Source organism: Zeus faber, assembly GCF_960531495.2.
Source record: "Zeus faber genome assembly, chromosome: 4".
NCBI lineage: Eukaryota > Metazoa > Chordata > Actinopteri > Zeiformes > Zeidae > Zeus > Zeus faber.
The window spans coordinates 6,817,230-6,832,575 of NC_137191.1; positions in this window are offsets into that span (position 1 = coordinate 6,817,230).

The window sequence follows — 15,346 nt, forward strand, 5'->3', positions numbered from 1 at the left end:
ATTTTGCCTTCATTTCTTTCATTTTCCCCATTGTTTCAGGCCGTAGTCGCTCTTTTGAAACAAACACGGTCGCTGCGTGGTCAACAGCAGCTTCGCTCAAGGACGTTTCCCAGGGTGGAGCTTGGTCCAGCGCTCACATCCCTCCACATCCCCGGGACGGAGGGACGTCTGCACCGGAAATACCCACGCTCCACCTGGTGAGCAGGCAACGGCGGCCTGTGAACCAGCCATTTGGAGCTGAGTTTATGGAGATTCACGACGGTTCTCTCCTTAACCGTCAGTGTGCGACGGCAGTGTGCTACTGGAGCCCAGAACATCCTTGGGCCTCTACATTTATTAATAATAATTTGCTATTTCTCTGTGGATCGGAGGAGACAGAAGTGCAGCATCAGCTGGGCGAGCGGGGAGCGCCGTAGACCCCTCAAAGCGCCGACCTCCAGGACCTCCCGGAAAAAAGAGGCAGGTGGAGGATCTATTTCGGGGCCAGGGAGTGAGCAGCGGTGCTGACTGCTCCATCCTCTGGCCGACGTCTCCGCTGGGGAAGGAGCAGGGAGTCAGCACAGGCACCGCTCCACTCTGACTTTCATCTTCATACGTGTCGGAAATGAGGACATTGGCGGCAAAACGTTGGCAGAAGTGGATAAAATCGGTTTGGTTACCAGCATTTGCTGACCTTGATTATGGATATATATATCTAATTTTTGCTTTTATCTTTTGCCTATATAAATATGTTTTGCCTATATTCATTTTTTTTTCTTATAAATTTTGCCCATATACATATTTTTTTGCCGACATATTTTGTCCATAAACATAATTTTTGCCTTTATATTCTTCCTATATACATATATTTTTTCTTATATATTTTGTCTATATACATATTTTTTGCCTACATATTTTGTCTATATACATACATTTCTTTTTGCTTATGACTTTTGCCGATGTAATTAATCTTTGCTTATATATTTTCATATTGTTTTGCTTATATTCTTTCCCTATATGAATATTTTTAATATTTCATATTTTACGTATTTTTTTAAATGTTTTGCAATGCTTTGAGTGTTTTAAGTCGGATATGGCTTATTTCTGATTTACTGTATGTGTTTTGGAGGAATACATCATTGATCATTGTTTCCTATATTGTATATACAGTACATGATCGTGTTTCACAAAGGATGCAATTCAATTTCCAGAAATAAAGAAAGAACAGAAATATAGTCAGAAATGTAAAATGTACAGTATGTTTGGATGGGTGTATGCCTTCCTCTTTGTTTTTCAGTTTTTTCTTTTTGTATTTTGTGAATAAATAAATAAATAAATAAAAAGCCAATTAAGTCAAAAAGGAAGAACATATGAGCTATGACACACACCCTCCCTTGCTCTGTTACTGTTGTTGTTTTTGTCGTTTTACACTAGATGGCAGCTGTGTACAGTAGCTGGACACCTGACATGGGAGTATTATATTGTTCATGTCATTTTAACAACCATATCATCAGTTAAATCAGAGCAGATGTATAATGAGCTAAACAAGGCCAAATATATATTTTTTTAATATCCTGGCCCTGGATAACTTAAGCCATATTAATCCTGGTACAACTTAGTATCGATGATAATAACAATGTAAATAATAAACATAGATGCAGGCAGCAATATGCCCGGTCCAGGGAAGTCGGCCTTTCGTTAAAGTTCAATGGAAGAGTGTGCTTTGGCTCTCTGTTCTGTTCTGTTTTGTGACTGCAGGAGTTCATTTTTTCCGGCCTGGTTACAGTGTAGTTCTCTGATCGGGTGGTGTTCGAGGCCGTGGGTGGGTTTCCTACACCGCAACTAACGGTGGTTATCATTCTGAAGCAGGGCTGCATGATTATGGCTTGAATGATGATCACGATTATTTGAGTCAATATTGTGAGCGTGATTATTTACATGATTATTAATCCATTTTGGGGATCAGAATTATTTCATGGCACTTTGTATATCAACAGAAAAATGTCTTCACAATGATAATCTATTTTGTAAACCTAAACATAGAAAAAATAAGGTAAGTGGTTTAACTTACTTTAGTTGGAGAGGATATATAATGACATGAACTGTTTGGAGTGGGCTACACCAAAAACACAAAACAAATGAAAATATATACATGTTCCTTGTATTATGTAATTGCTTATGGTTATTATAATTCATGAAGTTTGCATACATATGTCTCCGGAATGTCTTAAAATTCTGAGTGAGTTTTGGAGGTTTTATTTTGTAGAACTTAATCTGTTCCTTGCCACTTGTCCTCAGAAGTGTATATATTTATGACGTTTAATTTGCTGTGCTTTGTTTAATTCCAACTGTCTTCTGGTAATACTTAAACAGATTTTTTTTCAAACATATCTTCTATATCTTATATTCCTTTAGTTGACGTGCAATCACCACTATATCTGTGTGACACTAGACTGCAGTGCTATCACGTGATCTGCGTACTCCATAAAATGCGTTTGCACGGCACCATCTTGGTGAGATTGAGATTGTTGTTCATAAACTTCTCCCACAATAGAGAACCGCTGATCTGGATGAAACTTGGACGACGGCATGTTGGAACTGCCCCGAATACAAATCTTAATCTTAATCTTAATCTTCAAATTGTCTGTGTGTTCGTCGGATCCATTACATCCACAAAGTTCTGACGCCAGTTACACGTGCACGGTGCCGCCATCTTCGTCTCGCAATCTTATATACCATTCGATAAAGTCCAATCGCGACTAAATCTGTGTGTCAATTGGCTGTACCTCCAGCATGTGCACGCCGTCATTTGTGCATCAATGCACATTGCAGCGATGATAAAAAAATGCAGTTTTTTTCAAAATTATTGCAAAATAATGGACCGATCGGGATCAAACTGTGACGACAGCGTGTCGGAATTGCCCCGAATACACATTTAATTCATCTTGTCTGTAAGGGTGGCGTCAGTGCTTCTTAACAAAAACAATAGGGCTCCTGCCCCTCTGGGGAAATAATAGTAATAACGATGAAAATTATAATAAAAGTAATAATAATAATAATAATAATATTAATAATAATAATAATAATAATAATAATAACAATAATAATAATAATAATAATAATTATAATAATAATTAAAAAAATAATAATAATAATAATAATAAAAATAATAATAAAAGTCATAATAGTCTTAATAATAATAATAATAATATAAAAATAAACAGAAATAATAAAATACTATAATAAAAATTATAGAAAAATAAAATAATTATATATCTAAAGATAATACAATAAATAAAATAATTAAACAATAAAAACACTGAAGCAAATAATCATAAAAACATCATAATTAATAGTTAATATCATCAACATTTTTCAGTATTGTTTTTTTAACAAGCATCTTTTTGTAATAATTTTGAAGCCCTGATATTTGGGTATGTGAAGTAATCACTAACAGCCCCTTATGGAGATGATAATGCACTCTGTCGTTTGATTGTTGAATGAAGTCGTTTGAAACAGAATAATTTGTTTTCTGTGGAAATGCATTGGGTATTCTTAGAGGATAAACCCACTTTAGACTATTTGATGCTGTGCACATCGGGGCTCAGCAATCTAATCGTCATGGATACAGATAATGCGGTCACACACAACAGGTTTCAGATGCTTTCAAACGTTCAAAAAGGTCAGTAGTCTCCATCGAAACAGACCATCTGCCGCGCTGGCACCACTCGGCGTATTCTATAGACTCCTTATGTGCAACGGCCTAATTCCGGTGCCATTTAGGTCCCTTGAATCCAACGTTCTCTCCCTTATCGATGATCCTCCTCGTGGTGTTTGTTTTTTTTGGGTGGTGCTGAAGAACAGCGCCCTGCAGGCCACAGGGCTGTGTTCTGCAGGAAACGTGATATTTACGATTATTTATTTTATTTTATCCCTTCACGCACACACCAATTTGTTCTTGTTTTCATGTGGTAGTTGTGGTCAAGATGGGGAATGTCGCTCTGGCCAAACAGCAAAACATGTGATCTTTGCCATAACAAAATTCGAGACATTTAATTACAAATCAGGCCATTGGTTTAATCTTTTTTTTCCCCCTTTTATGTTAGTACATCTTTTGCATTTGGATTTGGGGGGAATTGAATTCTGATTCATGTTTCAAATAAAGCAAGTAAAGTCAACATTAAGTCCATGTCAGTGCTGTAATCAGAAGTGAACCGTTTAAGCACGTTGTTTTCAGATGTTCTGTCCTCAAGCTTTTCTTTTTAATAGTCTTTGCGCTTATTCCAATTTGTAACACCCCCCCCCCACACACACACACATACACACACATACATCACATACATACACATACACACACCCTCTGCCCGCCCGCCCCCCCCCACAACATCTGGATGAGAGAGGGGGAAATGAGCCTGGAGAGCTATTTAAAATGGGGTTGGAATTGGGGCAATCACCACAAGTACACGGTTTGCCCTTTCACATCCTCTGTCTCTCTCTCTCTCTCTCTCCCCCTCCATCCTGCCTGGCCATCCATCCATATTGCAGGATTCGCGGTGCAGAACGAGTGACTCAGGCGAGGACGGGCGAATCTGCGAGCGTGAGAGGAAGCCAGCTCCATTATTCATCCACGTTTCCTTGGCGACCACACATAGCATGCGCAACAGTTCCCATGGCGATGGCTTCCTGAGCAGCGCGACCGGTGGGGGGAGATGATGGATGCAATGTGGACGCGGTGCCTACGTCACCGGCCGCACTTAGAGTGGGGGAAGCGGCGACGGAGGGTTGTGTCCGTCCGCTCAGCAGCAGACGCTGGGATGTTTGGGTTTGCACTAGCAGCAGGGTTAGGGCATCGTGCAGCGATTGATTGGATGTGGCTACATATCAATACTTGGCCCTGAGGTGATGATGAATGCACTCAGACACACACACACACACACACACACACACACACACACACACCACATGCACACACACAAACACACATGCACACACGCACACACATGCACACACACACACATGCACACACACAAACACACATACACACATACACACACCTCACTTTATTCACATGCCACTTTAATTCACATGCCACTTTAATGCACATATCTGTATATACATAATTGCCTATTCCATATACATAAGCTAATTCCCTCTATCTATTCCATTTCATTTCATTTTATTTTATTGTATTTTATTTTATTCTATATATTTTTATTTTTATTCTATAAGTATTCAACTTACTGTATTACGTTTTAGGAGTCAGTTAGTCGGTCTTTTAGAAAGAAATTTTTTCCTAGGACATATTGTGTGTTATCACCGGGTGCATTGCATTACATTTCACTGCATATATGTATGAAAGTATGTATATGTATGAAAGTATGTATATGTATGTGACGAATAAACCTCTTGAATCTTGAATCTTGAACACACGCGCACACACACACACACACACGCGCACACACGCACACACGCACACGCACACACGCACGCACACACACACGCACACACGAACACACACACACAGACACATGCACGCACACACGCACACACAAACACCCACACCCATGAGTGTGCAGCCATCTTTGTTTGGCCGAATGCTCTAGTGCATGTTAGTGGAGCGTGTTCAGCTTCCTGTGCTGATGCAGCTCTGATCGGGTGGACGGGTCGATCCTGTACGTGTGATGTACAGGACGACTGTTGCTGCTCATTATGGTTGTTGAAAGGGAGAGGCGTCAGAATGTTTTTCACAGATCGTCATCTAAAACAATGAAATGTGTGTGATATCTTTGCTTCTGAGCAAAGTTCCTAGAGAGGTGCATTCACAAAACAATGACACAATGAATAGATGATTATATCTTAATGACATGATCAATCATAGATTTACAACTGTTAAACTTAGATAGATAGACAGACAGACAGACAAACAGACAGACAGATAGATAGATAGACAGATAGATAGATAGTTAGATAGATAGATAGATAGATAGATAGATAGATAGATAGATAGATAGATAGATAGATAGATAGATAGATAGATAGATAGATAGATAGATAGATAGATAGATAGCCTGGAATTAAAAAAGAAACAGCAATTAAAAAAAAAGACATAATAATAAATAATGTGGTTTAAAAATGTGGTATACCGTTTAGTGACGGATGTGGCTTTGACGATGAATTTTGATTGGTTTGTGAGTATTTTAGACACTTTGAAGGCCTTTGAAGACCGATATGATGGATAGATACATCAATTGATGAATTGATTGATTTCCTCATTTATGAATTACACACCTGCAGCCACGTCCATGTGTTGTTATCAGTGTTTCTGTAAGTCTCGTCCCGAGACAGGGACCGGATTTGTTCCCTTAGATTCTCGCCCAAAAGTCATATTTGCCATCTGATTAGAAAGTCCTTGGATAGATTTCAAGTGCTGATAACTGAGGTCAGCGGAGCATAAATCCTTTCGCTGCTCCTCGTGCAATCACCCCGACGCCACCGCAGTAACCGTAATTAATGGAAACGATTAACCCGACACCAGAAAGGCTGGACTTTTGATTTTTCTGTCAAGTTCAAATGAAATGAGGTCCATGGTGGTGTACCCCGGTGTACCCCCTGCGCTCCCAAAATACCAACCCTTATCACAGTGAAAGTGTTAAAAAAACGAAATTTCAAAAACATCTGGAACTAACACTCAGGAGGTAGAGCGAGTCGTCAAGTAAGTAGAAGGTTGCTGGTTTGATCCCAGGCTCCTCCTGGTGGCACGCTGATGTGTCCTTGACACTTAACCCCCTAACTGTCATTCTCCCTTGTAAGTCATTTTGGATAAAAGTGTCTGCTAAATGTAATGCAATGTAAAATAATCTAAGCTAAACAATATTTAGACACTTCTTTATCAGTGGGTCTTTTTAACTAGTTTATTATTATTGTTATTATTATGATTATTATGATTATTATAATGATTATAATGATTATTATTATTATTATTATTATTATTATTATTATTATTATTATTATTATTATTATTATTATTTTTAGGGGTCCAGCCTGCATGGCCATTTTTAACTGTTTGGATTTTTTTATATTTTCATTCTCCTCGGGTGGTGCAGCGGGATGAGTTTGTGGAATAGACGCTTTGTGACGTCATCATTCATTGCTCTAAATGTGCAGGTTGTGGCTGCGAACACACACACAAACCATATAGACTTCGTCGCACTTTAGTGGTTACAACTACGTGTGTGTGTGTGTGTGTGTGTGTGTGTGTGTGTGTGTGTGTGTGTATGTGTGTGTGTGTGTGTGTGTGTGTGTGTGTGTGTGTGTGTGTGTGTCGTCTTGCCTGCTTGATGTCAGCGGGGCTTTGAGATTTTATTCTCTTGCCCTTTTTGTAAATATAAACACATTCTGTTCCATCCAACCCGGTGCCGTGTCCCTCCTTATTTTGCAGCATTCAAGCCAGTCCTAACACACAAACTGCAGGAGTCCAAAACACATTCCGTGTTTGAGTCCTCACACATGGAGTTCGTTTGCATCTCCAGAACAACAGGTCTGAATTGTTTATTTTAGTCCCAAAAGTTAAAAAAGTTGATGAAATGTCAGTGAGGGACATGCAGTGTTTAACCCGTTTGAATGGAACCGTGTTGTTGGGAACTTCCACACGGAGTGGTTTCCTTCCACAGAGACACTGTGTGGCAGGACTCTGTGGACTACAGGAAGTAGACAGACACCTTCTCATTTTTAGGATGAAGTCATAACACGCAACAAGTGTATTGGCTTGTAGTAGTAATTCTGCCTGTCACCAGGACTCGGAAAACCTGCGACCCTGTGTCATTATGTCAGCCGATGCCGTGTTCTTTGGAAACTCTATTGGAAAAATCCCTTTTCCCAGAAAATTGTAACTCGTTTCAATAGTAACGCTAATGTATAGAGGAGTGACAGCACAAACTGATGCTACATGGGAACTCAAAAATTAGCGATTGGTGTCGATACTGGTACCCTGTCGATACCCTGTGTATTGCTGCCTGCAGCTATATTAATTATTATTATTATTATTATTATTATTATTATTATTATTATTATTATTATTACAAATATTGTAATTATTATTATTATTATTATTATTATTATTATTATTATTTAATAATATATATTATTATTATTATTATTATTATTATTAGTATTATTATTATTATGTGTTGTTGTAACTATTATTTATGTATTGTTATTATTATTTTTGTTATTATTTGTATTATGAATGTATTTTTTTTTATTACTTTTTGCACCGAAAAAGCAGCCACTGCATTTCCCATATTTTGAAAAGAGAAACCCCCTCAAGCTGGGATCTCCCCTCCATCGCTCTGCATCCTCCTCTCCCCGATGGGATCATCTGCGGTCGCAGCCTCCGGACCCATGTGAGGGGGGGATTACATTTTTATTTGGGAAGTTTTCATCCCGCCCTCACCATCTGCTGCTGCTGCTAGTATGGCCCTGGGACATGTACAAGAGGTTTATCGTACAGAGAGGGGGAGAGAGAGAGAGGGAGAGAGGGAGGGAGAGCGCTAGAGAGAGAGAGAGGGAGAGTCAGAGAGAGAGAGAGAGAGAGGGGGAGAGTCAGAGAGAGAGAGAGAGGGAGAGAGGGAGGGAGAGCGCTAGAGAGAGAGAGGGGGAGAGTCAGAGAGAGAGAGAGAGAGAGGGGGAGAGTCAGAGAGAGAGAGAGAGGGGGAGAGTCAGAGAGAGAGAGAGAGAGGGGGAGAGTCAGAGAGAGAGAGAGAGGGAGAGAGGGAGGGAGAGCGCTAGAGAGAGAGAGGGGGAGAGTCAGAGAGAGAGAGAGAGAGAGGGGGAGAGTCAGAGAGAGAGAGAGAGGGAGAGAGGGAGGGAGAACGCTAGAGAGAGAGAGGGGGAGAGTCAGAGAGAGAGAGAGAGCGAGAGAGTGTGTGTGGGAAAGACAGTTTATGAGAGAGAATGAGAGTGTGTGTGTGTGTGTGTGTGTGTGTGTGTGTGAGGGGGGGGGTGTGTGAGAAAGATAGTGAGAGGGAGGGATAGAGAGAATAAGAGTGAGAGTGTGAGTGGGAGAGAGAAGGAGAGTGGGATGGATGGAGAAATTATGTTTCTTTCCACGTGTGTGCGTGTGGGTGTGTGTGTTTATGCATGTGTGTGTTTGTGTGTGTGGCTTTGTGAGGGAGGGAGAGGGAGAGGGAGAGGGAGAGGGAGAGGGGGGGAGAGAGAGAGAGAGCATTGGCTGGGAGAGGGGATTTCCCAGGTTCAGCAGCTCAGAGGTGTCTCCGCTGGCTTACTGCTTTATCACTCTCTCTCTCTCTCTCTCTCTCTCCCTCTCTCTCTCCCTCTCTCTGTGGGCGAGAGAGGGGGGGGCGGGGGGGCGATCTATCCTGTTTCCCTTTTCGATCGCTCCCAGGGTGATTTTGAGCCCATCCCCCCGAAAAGAGAAAAAACTCCCCTGATGATGTCATAATCCATGTCCTTGCTCTGGACGTGAGGGGGAGAAGTTCAAACTTGTCTTTCTTTCTTTCTTTCTTTCTTTCTTTCTGGCCTCAGGGTTTTTTTCGCATAGTTTCTAGTTTCTAGGGTTTTTATTTTTTTTCCGGCGATGGAGCCATTGTGTCCTTGGTGGACACTTTGAACACCTTAGAAGGCTGAAGGATTCTACAATAGACAGTTATGATTGATTGATTGATTGATTGATTGACTGATTAATTTATTGGTTAAGAGACTCCAGTGAGCTAGTAAAGTCAGGGGTTTAAGCCATAAGTCGTCACCGTGTCATAAGAGCCATCTAAGAGCGCCATGGTCGATTTCCTCTCCGGCATTGCAAGGGCGTGTCGCCGCCTCAGCATCGTGCTGCAGGGATGAGGAGTTTTTGTCGGCCAACCCGGGATTTAGCATTGCACTGGTTCCCCTGGACAAAAACCCAATGGGATTTTCCCTATGGGATGTCGGATTATTGCGGAGACTAAGCTCTGTGGCAAACACAAGTATATGATGCACGTTTTGTGCAGCGGGATAATATTCTGGCACGGACACCACTTTTATGACTTTTGAAGCGTAAACGCAATCGCCAGAAGCAAAAAGCGAACGTGAGGCTATAGAGGAACTACACCGCGGTCGCATGACTCCATCGTCACCACCACTAAGCTTCCAACTTGTCAGTTGATTTGATTTATGATGTTTACCTCTTCTAGCAACCCGCCATTCTTAAGACACGTAAAAGCTTCAAAATCCACGAGCGGGGTATTTACTAACGTACTTCATGTCCTAGGAAAAAACGTGAAAATCTCTTAGGCTTGTGCTAATCCTGGAGCTCATTTCAGGCATCGAACCAAACAACCATTCAAAAAACCCGTCGACTTTCAGACGGGGGAACCGGATGTGCAGAAAATGCCTGGTTTTAGGACTCATTCCCAGGGCATTCCATGCAAACGGCCACACAAACGCAGATTATTACAACACATGCACCGTTTATCAAAGAAACGGATTGTTCCGTACGAACACCGGGGATGGTCCAAATAAAGGCTCGTCTCCACCACTGGGCCTAAAAAACGGCTGTTTGTCTTTTGGCTTCTTTACCAATGTTGCGCTTGTTACTCCTTATCACCTTTCCAGGGGGGGATGGTCCTGACTCCCACATCCGGACGGATCATTACGGAGACCCAGCGTGAGGCGGCAGCTAGGGTGCCCCCGATGGTCCACCTGGTTCCACCCTCCACGGAAAAGGCGATGGATCAGAGACCTCCACGCCCCGGTCCTCAAGGCTCTTTGAGCTCGCCGATCCGGGCTCGGCCCTGTGACTCCTCTCTCTCTCCCTCTCTCCCTCTCTTCTTCTCTTCTGCTCTCTTTTCATTCCAGCTATATCTCTCACATTCATCTCTGGTTTTCCTCAGGCCCAGGGTGAACTGTGAGACATCTCCCCTTGTGAGGGGGGGGTTTAGAAGATTGGGGTCCTGGTAATTTCCGTCTTGCGGCGGCCTCTCTCCGGTGCCTCATTAGGACAGAAGGACCAGCGTCTCCAATCACTTCAATCAAAACGCTTTCAGGAGCTCCGTCTTCTTTTCATCTCTCTCTCTCTCTCCCTCTTTTTTTCTCCTCAAGATCAATTCGTATCCTCAAGGATCCAAAGACAGCGCAGAGGACCGAGAGAGAGACAGAGAGACAGAGAGAGAGAGAAAGAGAGACAGATGACTAACCCGAGTGTAAAAAGTGAGAGAAGTCGGAGTGAGGGCCAGAGCTAACTGGAGGCAGCCGGCGAGGGGAGGGGCGGGATTTGGTGCGCCCATCCTCCTACGGACGCCAAAAAAAAAAACGGCGAAAAACTGGAACACGCCGGTTATTGCCGAACTGAAATGCATGAAACTGTGCTTCCCACGATGCGGGCGGCAATGTATGACAAGCCAGTGTGATGCGTTTGGGGAGGAATTTGGAGCACATGTGCTCTTAGAGTGAGGGCAGGCACGATGATTGAAGATCTTACTCATATCGGTCATGTAAAAAATCCCTTTTCCCAGAATAATCAGTTTTAGTTTTATTAAAAACAGATGATACTTTACCCACCATGGGATGGAAAAGAGACCTTGCTGTTTCCGCCGATATCAACCTGCGGAAGCTAATTTGTAACAGCACCTTTTCTATGACCCGCAACTCCAAAGTGCAACTCATCCGATGTATGATTCTGCACAGAGCCCGTATCACGGAACACAAAATGTTCAAATTGGGTTTTGTGGATAAAGACGCTCACTGTTCCCATAATACCAGAGAGCACTACTTTCATGCCATCTGGCTCTGCCCACCTATCCAAACATTCTGGACCAACATCAACAGGGACCTATCAACCCTTCTGGGTCGCAGCCCTCCAGTCTCCCCGACTGCATGTCTCTCCCTGGGGGGGTGTGCCTGCAGCTAGCGTCCGTGTGGTGGTTTGAAGGGTGCCTGCGGGTATTTTTGGGTGGGGGGTTTTGTGGGGCTTGCGTGTCTGCGTGCGTGTCCATCTGCGTGCCGTGGGGGGGGGGCGTGTGCTCCTGTGACCCTGGCCGGGTGTGCTCGATGCGGGGCTCCCCATGTGGTCTCCTTTGGTGAGCGGGCGGACTCCTGTTGTCACACCAGGTTGCCTGGGTACCTGTCTTTCTGGCGCGCTCAGTGCGCGGGGGTGGCTCTTCGCTGGGGGGCCAGGCTGTGGGTGGGGGGGCCCTCTGCCGCCCTTTGTTCTGTGGTCCGCATGTGCGACGGCTGGGGGGCTGACCAGGGGCCTGATGGGGGTGCGGAGCTGCCCAGCATGGCGAGCACACATTGAGCACCGGGGTCTTCCACCGGCTGGGCTGGCTTCCTGGCGGCTTAAAGTGTGCTGCGACCTGGCGGGGCTGCAGAGCGCACCGGCAGGTGCCTTCCGGGGCCCCTGGGGGGCCGCTTGCTGTTGTGGGTGTGGGCTGGCATGCGGGGGCCTGCTGTCGGCCTTTGCTTCCACTGTGCGGCTACTCTGCCGGTGCCCTGCGTGCCAGGGATGGTGGAGGGCCCTTATATCTGGCGGCCTGCTGATGTCGGGGGGGGGTCGGGGGTGGCTAACATCCGGGTGCCCTGCACTGAGCACACTCGGCTACGTGAATGGCGCTCGGGGCTCGGGGCCGTGTGGGGCGTCTGGTTGGCTGCGGTAGGGCGGGCCTCGCTGTTGCGCAGGGCGTGGGAGGGCATGGTGGTCCCCCCGGCTGGCCTGCAGGACGAGCAGCTCAGGTTTGGTGTAGGGCCATCGGCGCGGGACCTGGGTCTGGGCCTGCGCTCCGTGGTTGGCGCCCGCGAATCCACTCAACATTACGCAACTTTGAGATGGTTTGACCTATCTTTTTTTATGTCAAAGGGCAGGAGCATATACTGCTCGGTGAAGGAAGTCTGTTTTCAAATCATGTTGACCAAAGGCCTCTGCTCTACCTGTATGATGTCATATGGCTCCTCCCAAGGTTCCTCCCCCCTGACTGCCACCTGAGAAACTTGGTAAACTTGATAAACTCTGGTTTCTGAAACATTCGAGTGATCTCGTATCTCGTTTGATTTGCTTCATTTTGGATTTAAAATGTCAATAAGGCTTTTATTGGTGATGTCACCATAACACGTGCAATAACACATAATAGCGCAGTATGGCATTTACATATAATTATGGTGTATTGTGTCCATAATGATCATCAGGTCATTCACGCATACACATGACGATTTTTCCTTCTATTTGGCCATATATATATATATACTGTATATCAGTATGGTAATAATAATAATAATGTCATTATTATATTATTATTATTATAATACAAATGCATAATAATACTAATAATATCTGACAACGTTGGGAAATAGCCTCTTCTTGCTTGAAGGATGTTTTAATGTCAGAGTTGATCATTGATTCCTTGGGGTGACACAGTTTTTCACACGACAACTGTCTTTGTTTATATAATTATTTAACTTTCTTCCTCATTCCAACCGTGCCAGCAAAGCCTTCTGGGTAGTTTTGACACTCATCACTCTTCACCAACACATTTGGGCTCCGCCGATCGGAGAGGCCTTTTTTTATTTTTTTAAGCCTCACTTCCCCGGGGCGGAGCAGACAACGAGGCATTTCTTCTCCCTAATCCCGTCCAGAGATATTAAAGCAGAGCGACAGATCCTATTATCACTTCCTCACGCTCTGATGGGAAACCACTCCATAGACCTGACCTTCACGACCAGACAGGATGCAGAATAAAACAAACTCACCAAACGCAATGTAGGTACTTTTATTCAGTTATACACAAATTATTTACTATTCACTGATGGAGTAAAAAAACGGACTGTGTTCTTTCTGTCTTTCTTTCTTTATTCCTACCCAAATTCCGTCTGGAATTAATAAAATGTTATCTTATCTTATCTCACCTTAGTTTATCTTTTGTTTGTTTGTTTGTTTGTTTCTTTGTTCGTTTCTTTGTTTCTTTGTTTCTTTCTTTCTTTCTCTCTTTCTTGCTTTCTCTCTTTCTCTCTTTCGGTTTGTCCAGCTATATGTCGTTCTGGTCGTCCTCCCATCAATCGCTTTTCTTCATTTCCTCCCCATCTTTCTTTCCTTCCATCTTTCCTTCTGTCGTCCTTTCTTAATTAAGCCCCTGAGATGAATAAAGTATATATCTTATCTTACCATTCTGTTGTTTTTTCTTTCTTTCTTCCTTTCTTTCTGTCTTTCTTTATTTTTTATCTCTTTCCTCCCTTCTTTCACTCCTCCTCCCTTCTTTCACTCCTCCTCCCCCTTCCCTCCCACCCCCCCCCCCCCTTCCCTCCCTCCTCCCTTCTCCCTCCCTCCCTCCCTCCTTCCTCCCTTCTTGACAGCATGACATAGTGGCGGACCCCGTGCACGTGTGTCCCAGGGGTCCGGGTTCTGGAGACCAGGGACCATGAATGGCAGGTTTTGTTTGCACACACGCGTCGCACAGAGCACTCAGACAATACCGCGGGAGGGAGACCCCCACCCGCACCCGCACCTCCACCACCACCACCCTCACCCCCCAACCCCCTACCCCCCGGCCTCACCCAGCATCTGCTGCCACACTCCTCCACAAATCACCCAGAGAGGGGTAGCGGGCATTTTTTGTTCTACCTCGCCGTCCTTTTACACTAAGCTTTTTTTTTCCTCTGTTTATTCTTTATAGACATTTTTATTGTCTCAGGGCTGATGGGTTGTGTGGTTTATGTGTGGTTCCTGTGTGTGTGTGTGTGTTTGTGTGTGTGTGTGTGTGTGGGTGTGGGTGTGTGTGGGTGTGTGTGTGTGTGTGTCTCTGGGTGGGTGTGTGTGTGTGTGTGTGCGTGGGTGTGTGTGTGTGTGCGTGTGTGTGGGTGTGTGTGTGTGTGCGTGTGTGTGTGTGTGTTTGCCTGTGTGTACGTACATGTGCCCAATTGTGGTCGGAGGCGGGGGACTGGGGGGACGGGGGGGACGGGGGTTGTATATCCATCCTCGTGTGATGTAATTCCCTTAAACCAATGGTTGCCATGGAGACTCTGGTCAGGTCTGGTCTCCAGCTGCTGCTGAGGAGTGAAGCATGCTGGGACGCCGAGCAGGGGAAAGGAAGAAGGAGCACTGGTTATTTTCAGCCTCTTGGTCTCAGAGCGGCAGCCACGGCGACGCAACGACGGCCCGTGCCGTTCCTTTGTCAATACCGGGCCGCGAGAGCATCCACAGCAATGAAGCAACGGAGCATTTCCAAAATCTGGTCAAAGCACACAATGGTGAAAATTGATAACAAGCAAGACAAAAGTAACAATACACACGTTGAAGTGGTAATCCGTGAGATGTGTTTTGTAAAAAATAAATAAGAATTCCAATATTTGACATTCATCAGCATGAACAGCCTTTCAATGCATGTGC